Raw genomic sequence first — 16,730 nt, 5'->3', positions numbered from 1 at the left:
CGTGTTACTGTAAATGCCCAGATGGCTCCACTGTCTTCTTCAGTTACAAACCTTCACTTCCACATCCATATTGCCTCTGTCTAGGACACCTTTCTATCACCCCCAGGAAATTTATTCAAAATTAGATCATCCCTGTCACTACCAGGTGCTGGTCCATGCCTTTACACTTCCTACAAACTGGCCTCCCAGCTGGGTAATTTTCCTCTGTCTAATCCTGCTGGGATGCCAGTGTACTCACTTCTCAGATGGCATCTTATGCTGTAATTTTTGTATAGGGAGGGAACCTCCTGACACTTTTCATGCCTATTTACCACCTGGACCTCCCTGCCAGGCCTGGGAAAGGGAGTCCATGACGTCCCTGCCTGCCATCCATTACAAACACTAGAACCTTTCTTAAAAAAATTAATTTTTTCCGACACATTTTGTACAATTTCACAACATCAGCCATGGATTGTATGTTTCTGGAGCTCTGTCTACTGTTCCCCAGAGTCAGAACACAATGGGTTAATTTCATCTCATGGTCATTCCCGGTAGACGCGACTTAAAATGGAGACGTGCACAGGCCTGACGTGTCAATCCACCTGTTTGGCGGGCCTTCAGTGTGGCTTTTTTGTGGTGAACAGCTGATCACATTCCAGGGATTTCTTGCCACAGCTGAAATTCCCCCGGTCTCAGATTACTAAATCAGCAGCCATACCTGCTAAGTAGAAACACAAGACCCACGTGGTCCACACAATGGCCTGCCTAACATCTCGGCTGAGTTGTAAATGATAGGTTGAAATGAAATCTGAGAAGAAGAAAAGCATGGCAGGGTAAGGTCATGACGGGGAAGGAAGTCGGCATCCATTGTGCCAAGCGCTCGCTCTTAACGGGCGTCAGTATGAAATATCGAAAAACAGGAAAGCCAAAGGACACAGCGCTAGCACTCGGGCCATCTTGTGGATTGTACGTCTCAGTGACGTCTGAGGTGACACCACCATCCCGAGCAGATTGCAACTTTTTCTCGGGGATTTCCTAGGTGGTGCCAGACTATAATCTCATCATTGTGTCTGGGGGTCTTCTTGAACAGGGAGTGTGGTTTAGTGCTTTATTGGCACACCATAAAAAGTAGACTGGTGCCTGGTCCAGGGAGTATTCCTGCCTGGCGCTTGATGACCGCTGAGGTGGGCTCCAGCTTCCCAGGACCCCTGCCTTGAATAAGTGGGTTAAGAAAGTGGATGGGATGGATGAGAGGTGTTATATAAAATAAATATTCAACAAGTAGAGACATTTACTCTATGACTAGTGTGGCCTAGTAGCTAAACTTCAAATCAAAAGGTTGAATGAAACCCCTGGGTGTGACCCTGAGTAGTTCTCTTTATCTGCCAGTACTTAACAGTGGAGAAATATGGAAATAATGGTGATCTTATTTATAGAAACATCATAATGTATGTAGTCCAGTTCTGGATCACAGGGAGCCACAGCCCATCCCAACAGCACTAGGCTGAAGGCAGGAGACAAGACTGGACAGGCCCACATGGGACCAGGCAGGTGGGAGAAACACCAGAGTCATGTGGAGCAAAGCCCACAAAGCCACAGGGAGATCATGCAGCCTTCACATGGGTTAGTGGATGTGGGATTGGAACTCAACATGCTGGATCTGTGAAGAAGCTCTAGACTGTCCCACCATGCCACCCGTGTTTGTTTTGTTCTCACCACCAATGTCATTGAGTGACTTTATGCCCATCACATTTTTTTATTCATTTTATTATAGTTTACGTTATTTTATACAATATTTGATTTTACAATTTTTTTTATTAATTTTTACAATTACGAAAATAACTTTGACCAGAATTTTTATGTATTGATTAAATTTTACATTGTACACACACAATAAAGTCATAACCATTGTTTGTGTGAAGTTTGCATACCCACCTGGAGGCTATGTGGGTCTTGTATTTGGTACTCTGGTTTTCCTCACACACCCCAAAGATATTTTACGATAATCTGCAACTCTAAATTGAAAAGAACTTGCTTTGATTGTTGTGTCTAATGCTGGCAGGAGGGCTCCAGCCCCAAGACCCAAACAGATCTGATAACAGAAAGACCAATTTTCTATTGAGCCAGTGTGTGTCTTCCTTCTAGGTAGCTATGCCTTTTCACATCTTGTCAGATTAGGTTATATTTCCTATGCCACATTTCATGCATGGATGAATTCTTCACCTAATTTGGCATCACTCATATAAAAATAACTTATATATATAGGATCACTCCTGCGACAGTAAATCAAATAGAAAGACATTGCTTTAATTTCAAAACGGACACCTCTTCAAGGGGACGCACTATTACGTTATATCTATCGATCTACACACACACATATATATAAGCTCCCCATAACTCGACAGCATGCTAAAATGCTTTTTATTTAAAATGAAAAAAAAAACAGTTTCCTGTTCCATTGCTGATCATTTTTATAAGAAGAAGTCATCGGCCATTGTCATTTATTTATTACAATGACCTCTCGGCAGAATGAAAATCTTCTCTCATTGGCTACAGATCAAGCCATATCCTTCGCGGTGACTTGCCGCAAAATAAACGCCACTCAAATAAGATCGTGCTCGTTGATTGGCGGCCTAACCGCAAAGGGCGGAATCAAAACATTCACTCGAAACTTCGAAACGCCCTTCGCTCGCTCGTCCCGCTCTTCGTCCTTCAATTGGGTCATAAATAATGTCAATAACAAGAAGTAGCATTTCTATTGAAAAGAGCGGCTGTCACTCAAACTGGGGTAGGGCTATCATTTTCTCTCAATCTAAAGTTAAAGGAGGAGTCTGAAAGCTTCTGGCGTACTGTGACTGGCTGGAAGGCTGGGGGTGGGCGGTGCACCCGGGTCTCCTGGAGGAAGCTCGCGCATACTGACAGCTGACGGGAGTGTGTGATTTTTTTCTGTCTAGCGGAGTGACAATTAGCAAGGAGAACCGTTTTACTTCTTCGAATTCTTCAATACACCAGCAGAACGTTAGTGCGAATCCTTTTCTTGACGTCGGCCATGTCATCTACTGGTTGAAGGAGACTGCGGGAGTGTTTCTAGGGAACTGTCAAGTGTTTGCAGCCATGGTGCCGGAGTCCCGGTGCAGGTGGGTCGCCGCTTGGATTCTCTCTCTTTTTTCTCCTCCTCATCTTTCATTGTATTTGTGATTTGTGATGTCTCGTCGCCGACTTTTTGCTTGTGGGGCCGCCGTGCCGTTACAAAGCGGCGAGGCGCATGCAGGTGTTGAACCATGTTGCTGCAGCTCGACAAAAATACAAAGGGTGGGAAAAAAAGGGAGACTCGTTTGAGAATTAGCATCACCCCCTCCCAGCGTCTCTCGGCATAGCAGCACATCTGCAAAGCAGAGCGAGACGGAGGTGGGGGCGCGGGAAGGAAGAAAAGAAAGAAGGACGGAAGGAAGGAAGAGAAAAGCCGCGACGGACGAACGGGCTCGTGTTCACGCGTGGACTCGGGGCCAGGCGTTTGACAAAGTGGGCGTGTACAGGGTGGGAGAAGGTTCAAAACGCACAGTAGTGAAGCAAGAGAAGAAGTCACTGATGTATAAAAAAAAAAAAAAAGAATGTCCAAAAATATATATTATGTCATGCACTCGATTTTCAATACGTGTATATTGCTAAGTTTCCAAGTGATACCTAACTAGGTGGAAGGGCAGATAATGGAGAATTAGCCAGATTGTTGCAGAGGGACTTGCAGATGAACTGCAATGTGATTGGAAAGTATTACACGGAAAAATATTAGCTTTGAATGCGCAAAACTTCAACTTATGAGAAGAACCTTGGGAGTCATTATGCTCTCCTCATCCAGACAGAGTACAGAAGCCTAATAGATATTAAGTTATATAGCGCCCCCGAGGTGTGGGGTACAACTCATGGGAGGTTACACTTAAATCACATAACACACTAGTGAGGTCTCACCTGGAGTTTTGTACTGTACACAGTTTTGGTCTCCATATTACAAAAAAAAAAAAGACACAGCAGTGCTAGAGAAAGTCCAGTAAAGAGCGACCGGTGGGGTCTGAGCTACGAGGAGAGGAGCTGAACCATCGTTTTAGGCAAACAAGGGGGGACCTGATTGAAGTGTTTAAAATGATGAAAATGCAGAGTTGGATCCCAGCTGTTACTTTCAAATACATTTGGCATCAAGAACACGGGGACCCAATCCTAAGGTTGCAGATTGTGCACAAATGTTAGAGCGCTTCTCTTCATGCAAAGAACCACAGACGTATGGAAGATGTGGCCAGGTTGTGTGGTGGAGAGGAACACTTCAGGGACCTTGTGGTTATTTTGGACAAAACGGTCAGCCAGAATGGCCTGTTCTTGTCATAATTGTTTTAATGTGTAGTCATGACTTGGATATTTCTGATACATTGAGCTTGGATGTTACTATTTCTGTTAGTTCTTGTATTGAGTATTTAAATGTAATGTCTAAAATAAGTTATCTGCTTTCCATAAGTGTTCCCTCTAAGCATACAGGTGCTGGTCATAAAATTAGAATATCATAACAAAAAGTTGATTTATTTCAGTAATTCCATTCAAAAAGTGAAACTTGTATATTAGATTCATTCATTACACACAGACTGATGTATTTCAAATGTTTATTTCTTTTAATGTTGATGATTATAACTGACAACTAATGAAAGTCCCAAATTCAGTATCTCGGAAAATTAGAATATTGTGAAAAGGTTCAATATTGAAGACACCTGGTGCCACACTCTAATCAGCTAATTAACTCAAAAGCCTTTAAATGGTCTCTCAGTCGAGTTCTGTAGGCTACACAATCATGGGGAAGACTGCTGACTTGACGGTTGTCCAAAAGACGACCATTGACACCTTGCACAAGGACGGCAAGACACAAAAGGTCATTGCTAAAGAGGCTGGCTGTTCACAGAGCTCTGTGTCCAAGCACATTAATAGAGAGGCAAAGGGAAGGACAAGATGTGGTAGAAAAAAGTGGACAAGCAATAGAGATAACCGCACCCTGGAGAGGATTGTGAAACAAAAATGTGGGGGAGATTCACAAAGAGTGGACTGCAGCTGGAGTCAGAGCTTCAAGAACCACCACACACAGACGTATGCAAGACATGGGTTTCAGCTGTCGCAGTCCTTGTGTCAAGCCACTCTTGAACAAGAGACAGCGTCAGAAGCGTCTCGCCTTTGGACTGCTGCTGAGTGGTCCAAAGTTATGTTCTCTGATGAAAGTAAATCCTTTGGAAATCAAGGTCCCAGAGTCTGGAGGAAGAGAGGAGAGGCACAGAATCCACGTTGCGTGAGGTCCAGTGTAAAGTTTCCACAGTCAGTGATAGTTTGGGGTGGCATGTCATCTGCTGGTGTTGGTCCATTGTGTTTTCTGAGGTCCAAGGTCAACGCAGCCGTCTACCAGGAAGTTTTAGAGCACTTCATGCTTCCTGCTGCTGACGAACTTTATGGAGATGCAGATTTCATTTTCCAACAGGACCTGGCACCTGCACACAGTGCCAAAGCTACCAGTACCTGGTTTAAGGACCATGGTATCCCTGTTCTTGATTGGCCAGCAAACTCGCCTGACCTTAACTCCATAGAAAATCTATACGGTATTGTGAAGAGGAAGATGCAATACGCCAGACCCAACAATTCAGAAGAGCTGAAGGCCACTATCAGACCAACATGGGCTCTCATAACACCTGAGCAGTGCCACAGACTGATCGACTCCATGCCACGCCGCATTGCTGCAGTAATCCAGGCCAAAGGAGCCCCAACTAAATATTGAGTGCTGTACCTGCTCATACTTTTCATGTTCATACCTTTCAGTTGGCCAACATTTCTAAAAATCCTTTTTTTTGCATTGGTCTTAATTGATATTTTAATTTTCCGAGATACTGAATTTGGGACTTTCATTAGTTGTCAGTTATAATCATCAACATTAAAAGAAATAAACATTTGAAATACATCAGTCTGTGTGTAATGAATGAATCTAATATACAAGTTTCACTTTTTGAATGGAATTACTGAAATAAATCAACTTTTGTCATGATATTCTAATTTAATGACCAGCACCTGTATATAACAATAGTTTATGCTCTTTATTACCTTGAATGAATATGTACCGTATATAATACACAGCATTATATTTATACAGGGTGAGCCAAAAAGAAGTAGCACATTTCAAAGGTTTATTCTGCAAAAATGCTACAAGATAAAATAAATTTCATTACGACACAAGAAAGGGGATACAAAATAGATTTTTTTCCACTGTGTTTTAAAAATGAGGTCTTCATGGTGGTGGCTGTCATTAGCGATACACTCTTCAAGGCGATTTCTGAACGCTCGCATGATTCGTTCGGCCATTTCAAGGGGAATAGTGATGATTCCGTGGTGGATAGCATCCTTGAGGGCTTCAAGGTTTTGAGGTCGGTGTGTGTATCCCTTCGACTTGAGATAGAAATCACACGGAGCGAGATCAGGCCTACGTGAAGGCCACCCGACATCGCCGCACAGGGAGATCAGCTTCCCTGGAAACATCTCCCGCAAAACTCGCATGGATCTCCGCGCAAGGCTGTCTGAGCCGTCGCTCCATCCTGTTGACCCCTGGCGTCCACCACATCCATTACTTCCAGTTCTGTCGCATTTCAATGTAACGTTCTGAAGTGACGGTGACCGTTGCTCCCCCTCTCCTCAAAAAAAAAGTAAATTCTGCAACGGTGCACCAAACTGTAACACGTGTGCTCGCTGTGTGGGGGTCTCTGATGAAGTTCACTAGGGTTGGAAAGTTTTACTTATTTACGCCACCATTCAAATGGAAATTTGCCCCGTCGCTCCACATGACAATGGCATCTCGATGAACGGTTTGCAGGATGTTGCCGCACAACTCTCTACGGCTCTCCCAGTCTCTCTCAGTGAGTTCCTGCACTGCCATCATTTCGTATGGACGGAAATTAAGGTCCTCACGCAAAATCAAAGACGTGTTGGAAATGCCGAAGGCAGAAGTGCGCTGAACGTCTAGGAGACTGCAAAATGGATGCCCTTACAGCTCGGATGTTTTCAGCCGTTCGGCCTGGAGATTTTCTGTTCAATGTTGTACCCGTCTCTCTAAATTTAGCCACCCACTGAAGAATTGTTTTCCAATTTGGGACGTCACCGTTAGGAGGAATGCTGAAGTACTTTGGAAGGCGCGTTGTGTATTGATGATCGATTTGTTGTTTTTGAAGAAAGCGTCGATTGCGAAAGCACGAGGTGCACCGGACCAAGGCATGTGGCTGACTGAAAACTACAAGGGATCGCCAGTCAATGGATCCACCCCAACCCACTCGCTCAATGACCTTGAGAAATGTGCTACTTCATTTTGGCTCACCCTGTATAATTACTGGCCATTTCATACTGTAAATATCTATTTATTTGTGGGTAGGACCCCATTTTTACCTCACCTGAAGATTCCACAGGTTGCTGCAAACATTCCAGAGGACGTTTGCTCCATGCCAGCTGAACAGCATCACTCTGTTCCTGCACATTTGTTCACCCACGCAAATCTCCCGTTCCTCTTCCTCTCAATGGCACTCCATCTCGGGATGGTGCAGGGCACAGAAGTAAACCGAAGGGACCTTTGCTTTGTGGCATTTGAGAAAGGGGAGAGCACGGACATAAAGTTCAGGCAGCGGTGCTTAGGTGTGTAATGTGCGCCAAGCAAACCTCCTCATGCCATCGCACTACCACTCCCAGTGGGGTACCGTTGACATGAGGGTGCAGGGATCCATGCTACAAGTTTGACCCTCTCCATCCGCGTGTCACAGCAGAAATTAAGATTCTTCAGACCAGACGCCTTCCTGCTTCTCTTGCTGTCCAGTTTTGATGTTGACATGGTAGGAGCGGAACCTGCAGTAGCCCAACTGCTTCAAGGTCCAGTGCGTTGTACCATCGGAGACGTTCCTTCAGTGTCACCTCTGTTATTTGAGGATGTGTGGCCTCTCTGTTAGCTTGAACAACTTTGGCTGCTGTCCTCTGACCTCACTTATGAAGAGATCTGCTGCTCACTGGGTGTTTTTGTTGATCTTTGAAAACTCGAACAGACTGAAGTGCATGAAGATCCCAGGAGGAGAGCTGTTTTTTTTTTTTTTTTAGCTTCTGTAACCACGTTGCCTTGGTCCAACAATCATCACAAACTCACTTTGACCATGTGGCATGGCCATTCTGACATTTGGTCAAGCAACAGATAAACCCCTTGACGGTGTGTGCAGCCACGCAACTGGAGGATAAGTGAAGTTGCAGTAACCATGAGGTGGACCTAACAAGGTGTCTGCTAAATCCATATTTATATACCGGTAATACAATATATGCACAATATAATAGCTTGGCTCATTCTTCCATATTTTCTTTTGCCACAGTGTCACAAGCAGCTGGAACTCATCTAATCAGCCTTGGATGTGACACACAGGATCCATCACAGGACACACTTGTCACACCAGCACAATACCTACTGACCCTTCAGTTCATCCATTTACGGAATCTAATTAGTCCAGGTTTATGGCCACGGGTTGTTGCAGCAGGATCTTGGCAGCACTGGGTGCAAGCCTGGCACCAACGTAGGGCAGGGCACGTTAACTGTCACACCTACCCTCATGCCTCCATTAAGTCAGCTTTTTACTGAACCCACTTAATGGAATTTTAGGGTAGCTGTGACTGTATGGTGCATGGATCACCAGTTCATTACAGGCCACACTCATTCAGCCATCTTCATATACTCGTGTGGTCCAACTCTTGGGTCTTATTGGCATCATCGAGGGCAAGACTGGAACCAAGTTTAAATGGCACACCAGTCAGCTACCTGGGGGCACTCATTTACCTATATGTATTCTTCAATCTCCATTTACTAGTATAGTCCAACCTTAGGGTATGAATACCCGCTCACTCTATTGGCATCATTGCTTGGATTTTTTTCCTGAGTTGCAGCTACTCTAAAATTCCATGAAGTGGGTTTCAGTACAAAGTTGAATTAATGGAGTTAATTGAATGGAATTAATCAGTTCATCCATTTACTGAATCTAATTAGTCCAGGTTTAGGGTCGTGGGGAGTCGCAGTAGGATCTTGGCAGCTTTGGGTGCAAGCCTTGCATTCCATTACAGGGCACGTTAACTGGCACACCTACTCACGTGCTTAAGGTTGGACTGCACTAGTAAATGGAGATTGAAGAATACATATAGGTAAATGAGTGCCCCAACCCTCCCGTAACTGACTGGTGTGCCATTTAAACTTGGTTCCAGTCTTGCCCCAGATGATGCCAATAAGACCCAATAGTTGGACCACACGAGTATATGAAGATGGCTGAATGAGTGTGGCCTGTAATGAACTGGTGATCCATGCACCATACAGTCACAGCTACCCTAAAATTCCATTAAGTGGGTTCAGTAAAAAGCTGAATTAATTAAGGCATGAGAGTAGGTGTGACAGTTAACGTGCCCTGCCCTGCGTTGGTGCCAGGCTTGCACCCAGAGCTGCCAAGATCCTGCTGCAACAACCCGTGGCCATAAACCTGGACTAATTAGATTCCGTAAATGGATAAACTGAAGAGTCAGTGGGTATTGTGCTGGTGTGACAAGTGTGTCCTGTGATGGACCTTGTGTGTCACCTCCGAGGCTGATCATCCCCCTGCTCGTCAACAGCGTCATTCATTTGGCAGGCTTTCAACCATCACTGGGCTGCAAATATGTTCAGGACCTGGGAACCCTGGAGTTAGCTGACATTGCTCATTTTTTATTTTTTTAATATTCTTTACATTTATATAGCTCTTTTCTCACTACTCAAAGCGCTGTCCACACAGGGAGGACCCGGGAAGCGAACCCACAATCTCCTTACTGCAAAGCAGCAGCACTACCACTGCGCCACCTGTGCTACAAACGTATTGTAAACTGAGAGCAGTAAGGCAGACTTTACCAGAGAGACGGCAAAGACCAGAATATTAGCCTTTATGGTAAAGAAAGTGGAGTAATAAATGGAGAAGATGGAATCACTGGAGTCGACCTGTGCAATTAGACAAACTGAAAGTTGAATGAATTTTATTTTGTCCTATAATTTAAACGGACACTGCTTGTCTGAGTTTAGAGGGGTAGGTGAGCTACGCGGCTGAAGTTCGTGGCGTATTGACTGCTCCATATTCGGCCGACTTCTTCTTCACAACCACAGCTTGTGTTTAGCACAGCAGCTTCTATTTTCAACGAGAGAAAGAAGAATTGGAAATTGCTGCTTGGTAAACAATAGGCCTGTTAGCTTAACAGCAGAATGTGTTGGCTTTACTTGTTAACTTGTTAAGGTTGTAGCCTCGTATCTCCTTGATAAATAATCTTCAGAACATTTCAAACACTTGTGGCTTTTTCTTTATCTTTCTTTTTCTATGTTGTGGATGTTCTACGACAGTGTGGTGGCCAGTGCCTTTTTCTTCGCTGTGGCATGCTGGGGAGAGCAGCATGAAAGTGGCAGACATCAGGAGACTAAACAAACTAATTCAGAAGGCTTCCTCTGTGGTAGGAGAGAAACTGGACAGCTTGGAAACTGTGGCAGATCAGAGAATGTTGTGTAGGCTTCGGTTTATTATTGAAAACGCTAATCGCCCACTTCCTAGTGTTGTGGTTGGACAGAGTAGACTGACTAGCATCAAGTGCTCCACTGAACGTCGCAGAAAATCCTTCCTCCTCACAGCCATCAGACTCTAGAACTCCTTTTCCAGTCACTCACCCATACTTTAAGCTATTACCCTTTTTCATCCATACATCCATTTTCCAACCCTCTGAATCTGAACACAGGGTCACGGGGGCCAATCCCAGCCAACACAGGGCACAAGGCAGGAACCAATCCCGGGCAGGGTGCCAACCCACTGCAGGACACACACACACACACACCCACACACCAAGCACACACTAGGGCCAATTTAGAATTGCCGATCCACCTAACCTGCATGTCTTTGGACTGTGGGAGGAAACCCACGCAGACACGGGGAGAACATGCAAACTCCACGCAGGGAGGACCCGGGAAGCGAACCTCAGGTGTCCTAACTGCGAGGCAGCAGCGCTACCACTGCGCCACCATGCTGCCCTGTTACTCTTTTTCTTTATTGGATATCCAGGAATATTTTTCAAATACAGTGGAACCTCGGTTTGCGAGTAACTTGGTTTACGAGTGTTTTGCAAGACGAGCAAAAAATTTTAATAAATTATGACTTGATAAACGAGCGAGGTCTTGCAGTATGAGTAGTATGTATACGCTTTGTCTGCTGAGCGTCATGTGATCACAACTGAGCTGATGGTTCTTCTTTCTCTCTCTCTCTCGCTGCGGGATTGTGGGCAGTCGTCTCCTATTCTCCGTCTGAGTCGGCATGCCTCACTTATATAGTCAACATCCGTATGAGCGTATACTGTTTACTACAGCATTAGCATTGTGACTGTGTGTGCGCGTGAATGTGAGTGTATGTGTGTGTGCATGTGAGTGTATGTGTGTGTGCTGTGACATGCGAGTCCCCGTCTTGCACCCTAAAACACGAAGCTGAGTCTCAGTACTTTAGCAACACCTGCTTTATTCAGCTTGAAACCGCAACAGTGTGGTTATTTATTGTAGCGGGATCTGCCGCTCTCCTATGCACAGACACAGCAGTCAGGCAGGGCCCTGTGCATTTATAATGTTCCTTGTTCCTTGTATCACCCATCGACGGCAGGCGCTTATAGCATGTCCGCGATCTTTTCGGATTCGCTTTTACAGCGAACTGCTACAGCGCTGGGAGACTGCGGTTGCTTTGGGACGCTCTTCCGCGTGTCGTCCCATTGGGTGCAATCCCACAAGAGTTTAGAAACTCACTCACACCAGCCATGATTCTTTTCAAAGGTAAAGTGCAGGTTAATTTGTTTTATGTATTTTTACTTTATATTTTGTATTAATCACTTTTATATGAATAGTTTTGGGTTGTGGAACAAATCATCTGAGTTTCCATTATTTCTTACTAGACAAAGAGCCCGTTTTGGCAACGTAAGATGAAACAGGCACGAGTGGAATAGTAATAAGTATAAGCACCACAAACCTGATATAGGTGTATTGAATGAATGCGTAATTGAATCAGAATGCGTAATTAGGCCTCGAGCTGTAGTCGAAATCGCCTTTCAGGCCTCTAGAGCTTTAATCGAAGTCGCCTTTCTCTTTGAATTTTCGCGGCCGTAAATCCGCCGCCTGCCGCGATGTTGGGGTTGGATGTCGGTCTTGTAAAGTTTTTCGGGCAGTTGCGCAGAAGGCGACTGCGCATTCGGCTTCGGACGGACGTGAGTAAGTGAGTGAGTGAGGAGGCAGGCGAATTATGTATTAAGATGTGGAAATTCATTTTGATATATACGAGTGCTTTGGACTACGAGCACGTTTCCGGAACGAATTATGCTCGCAAACCGAGGTTCCACTGTATTTGAAATGTGCAACATACTATCTGTTCTTGTGCAATAAATTGTCTTCTCTTCACATGAGAATAACCTTATTTGTTCTCAGAATGTGCAATATTAACTTAAGGTGCAACACTCTGCACTCTACAACAACGACAACAACATTTATTTATATAGCACATTTTCATACAAAAAGTAGCTCAAAGTGCTTTACATAATGAAGAGAAGAAAAATAAAAGACAAAATAAGAAATTAAAATAAGACAACATTAATTAACATAGAAAGGAGTAAGGTCCGATGGCCAGGGTGGACAGAAAAAACAAAAAAAAACTCCAGAAGGCTGGAGAAAAAAATAAAATCTGTAGGGGTTCCAGGCCACGAGACCACCCAGTCCCCTTTGGGCATTCTACCTAACATAAATGAAATAGTCCTCTTGGTAGTTCGGGTTTTTCACGGAGTCACTAGTTTGATGCTTACATTTATTATACTCTATTTATATTTACATGATTACTTTATACTTGCTCTTAGTGTAACATGTCCCTAAGTAATTTCCTTCGGGATTCATAAAGTTTTCTGATTCTGATTAAAGGTTTGAGCTGTGTTTGGCTGTGTGGCATAGAGTGTAAGTTTGGTAAGAAATAAGTACAGGCAGTCCCTGGGTTACGTACGAGATAGGGACTGTAGGTTTGTTCTTAAGTTGAATTTGTATGTAAGTCGGAACAGGTACATTATTTTAATAAATGATGCTGTAACTAAGTGCTCTGCCAATGAATGATGAAGTTTCATCTCTCCTTGACCTTTTTATTATTTCTACTATTTGTCCATGGTGATGGTTTTTCTCTTCTTTATTGTATCAACAGCACTTGCATCAGATTTGAGTTTCAGAGACATTGTTGAAGGGTGAAGACAAAAGGTTAAGATGAGCTCTTCTGCACAGCACTGTACACGTTGTCTCTCGTCAGTACACCAGACGTGCTGTGATAACTTCCTGCTATGTAGGTAACAGTACAAGCAGGCTTGCTATTGAGAATAAATGGAGGCGGCGAGGGGCGGTTCATCATTCGCCCACCACACAGTCGCCTCCACTCAGCGTCAGCCCACCGAGAGTGAACAGGGTGCAGCCAAAGGCGGGTAGTGAATTGCTCACCACCGCCCCCCATTCAACAGGCAGGTACGCTCTTAACGTCAAATATTGGCACTGTATCTGATCGTGTTCAGCTCTGACAGGAGAGCGTCCCCCGCGTAGAGAGAAGAGAACGTGGCCATGATACCTCTGGCAATCAGCAACTACCCTCTAAAACACACGTAACTCTAAATCTCTCACTCAAAAACATCAAATGTTACTCTTTAACAGTCTCTAGGTGATGATGTCTGCTAAACAAATGGGTATGGCCAGCTAAGCAGAGGCAAGGTGTGCTCCAACACGTGGCGCGAGGTACAGTTAGGTCCATAAATATTTGGACAGAGACAACTTTTCTAATTTTGGTTCTGTACATTACCACAATGAATTTGAAATGAAACAACTCCGATGCAGTTGATGTGCAGACTTTCAGCTTTAATTCAGTGGGGTGAACAAAACGATTGCATAAAAATGTGAGGCAACTAAAGCATTTTGAACACAATCCCTTCATTTCAGGAGCTCAAAAGTAATTGGACAATTGACTCAAAGGCTATTTCATGGGCAGGTGTGGTCAAGTCCGTTGTTATGTCATTATCAATTAAGCAGATAAAAGGCCTGGAGTTGATTTGAGGTGTGGTGCTTGCATGTGGAAGATTTTGCTGTGAACAGACAACATGCGGTCAAAGGAACTCTCCATGCCGGTGAAAGAAGCCATCGTTAAGCTGCGAAAACAGAAAAAACCCATCTGAGAAATTGCTACAATATTACGAGTGGCAAAATCTACAGTTTGGTACATCCTGAGAAAGAAAGCAAGCACTGGTGAACTCAGCAACGCAAAAAGACCTGGACGTCCACGGAAGACAACAGTGGTGAATGATCGCAGAATCATTTCCATGGTGAAGAGAAACCCCTTCACAACAGCCAACCAAGTGAACAACACTCTCCAGGGGGTCAGCATATCGATATCCAAGTCTACCATAAAGAGAAGACTGCATGAAAGTAAATACAGAGGGTGCACTGCAAGGTGCAAGCCACTCATAAGCCTGAAGAATAGAAAGGCTAGATTGGACTTTGCTAAAGAATATCTAAAAAAGCCAGCACAGTTCTGGAAAAACATTCTTTGGACAGATGAAACCAAGATCAACCTCTACCAGAATGATGGCAAGAAAAAAGAATGGAGAAGGCGTGGAACAGCTCATTATCCAAAGCATAGCACATCATCTGTAAAACACGGTGGAGGGAGGCAGTGTGATGGCTTGGGTGTGCATGGCTGCCAGTGGCACTGGGACACTCGTGTTTATTGATGATGTGACACAGGACAGAAACAGCCGAATGAATTCTGAGGTGTTCAGAGATGTACTGTCTGCTCAAATCCAGCTAAATACAGCAGTCAAATTGATTCATGATACAGATGGACAATGACCCAAAACATACAGCCAAAGCAACCCAGGAGTTTATTAAAGCAAAGAAGTGGAAAATTCTTGAATGGCCAAGTCAGTCACCTGATCTTAACCCAATTGAGCAGGCATTTCACTTGTTGAAGAGTAAACTTCGGACAGAAAGGCCCACAAACAAACAGCAACTGAAAGTAAAGGCAGTAAAGGCCTGGCAGAGCACTTAAAAGGAGGAAACCCAACATCTGGTGATGTCCAGGAGTTCAAGACTTCAGGCTGTCATTGCCAGCAAAGGGTTTTCAACCAAGTATCAGAAATGAACATTTGATTTCCAGTTATTTCATTTGTCCAATTACTTTTGAGCCCCTGAAATGAAGGGATTGTGTTCAAAAAGTGCTTTAGTTGCCTCACATTTTTATGCAATCGTTTTGTTCACCCCACTGAATTAAAGCTGAAAGTCTGCACTTCAACTGCATCTGAGTTGTTTCATTTCAAATTCATTGTGGTGATGTACAGAACCAAAATAAGAAAAAAGTCGTCTCTGTCCAAATATTTATGGACCTAACTGTAGAGCAACTCAAACGGAGGCTGAGTGAGGAGGGCCCCACCCCGGCTCCCTACTCCTGAGATCCTGCCTCCCCTTCCCCTCAACCCGCAGCTCAGTTCGAGTCGCTCTACATCTCGCCATGTGTTGGAGTGTACCTTGCCTCCGCTTAGCTAGCCATACCTGTTTGTTCAGCAGACAGTATCATCTACAGGGTGGTCCAGATCTAATTATGCAACTGTTCAACTGACAACCGTCTCCCCGCCATTTTGGAATGCAGGGCAGGTGCTGCCATCTATCGGCAACAAAAAGAATTTTAAGTGAAATCTCTATGTGCAGGGCAGGTGCTGTGAATTCTCTATTGTAAAGGACAGCCGGGTCCCATGCCCAGCAGGGACGCCCCTGTTGCATCTGTTCCGGGGGAGCAGCCATGGACACTTCAATACCTCCCCTGGGACGCTTGGTGGCAGCCTCCCTAGCGGACGATGATTCCCCAACCTGACGCATGGCCCCATGGGAGATGGAGTCCTCCACAGCCTGGTTGGGGGCTCGCATGGCCGCTAGGGGGAGCTGCATGGAGTTTGCAGCCCGGCTGGTTGAATCTTCAGCCCCACCCGGAAATGCAATTAGGACCAGGTGGTCAAGCACCTGGAATGCTTCCGGGTGGGGTATAGAAAGGGCCAGCCACCACCACTCGAGAGCCAGAGTCGGGAGGAGGAGGACTAAGCCTGAGGAGGAGTGGTGGTAAAGAAAGAGAAGAGTATTGTTGTAAGGATTGTGAGTGTTTTGGGACTGTGTTGGGCCTGTGGGAAATGGGGAAGGTTTGCCCCACGGCTGAAGAAAAATAAAAGAGTGTGCTTTATTTAAGTACGTGCCTCTGTGTCAGTCTGTGCCGGGTCAGGCGCTATATAGCGTCTTTATTACACTGTGTAATAAACTTAAAATAGCATAAAGAAAACTGCATAATTAGATCTGGACCACCCTATACAGATTGTTAAGGAGTAACGTTTGACGTTTTTGAGTGAGAGATCACAGCTACATGTGTTTTAGAGGGTAGCTGGTCACTGGCAGCGATATCAGGGCCATGTTGGCCCCCCGCGGGGGACGCTCTCCTGTCACAGCTGAGCACGCTCAGATACAGTGCCAACGTTTGACGTTAGAGTGTACCTACCTTCCGCTTGGCGAGAATTACATTTCTTTTTATTTTTTTATCGATTTGTAAAGTTTGTCCTGTTTCACTACAACGTGGGCGTAGCCACGGGGG

The 16,730-nt window shown here is 44.7% G+C and overlaps 1 protein-coding gene across 2 annotated transcripts in view; it reads left to right on the top strand.

Annotated features, from left to right (window-relative positions):
* The first annotated feature begins 2,829 nt into the window (after positions 1 to 2,829).
* Positions 2,830 to 16,730, top strand: part of evi5l (ecotropic viral integration site 5 like) — a 213,768-nt gene continuing 199,867 nt past the window's right edge. For both annotated transcript variants that reach the window (XM_051920679.1, XM_051920678.1), the window contains exon 1: positions 2,830 to 3,116. The gene's annotated coding sequence lies outside the window, so the exon portion shown is untranslated. The remainder of the gene's footprint in view (positions 3,117 to 16,730) is intronic.

Source organism: Erpetoichthys calabaricus, chromosome 17, assembly GCF_900747795.2.
Source record: "Erpetoichthys calabaricus chromosome 17, fErpCal1.3, whole genome shotgun sequence".
Taxonomy (NCBI): Eukaryota; Metazoa; Chordata; class Cladistia; order Polypteriformes; family Polypteridae; genus Erpetoichthys; species Erpetoichthys calabaricus.
Note: the sequence above shows the minus strand (reverse complement) of the source record. Positions and strands in the feature narration are given on the sequence as shown.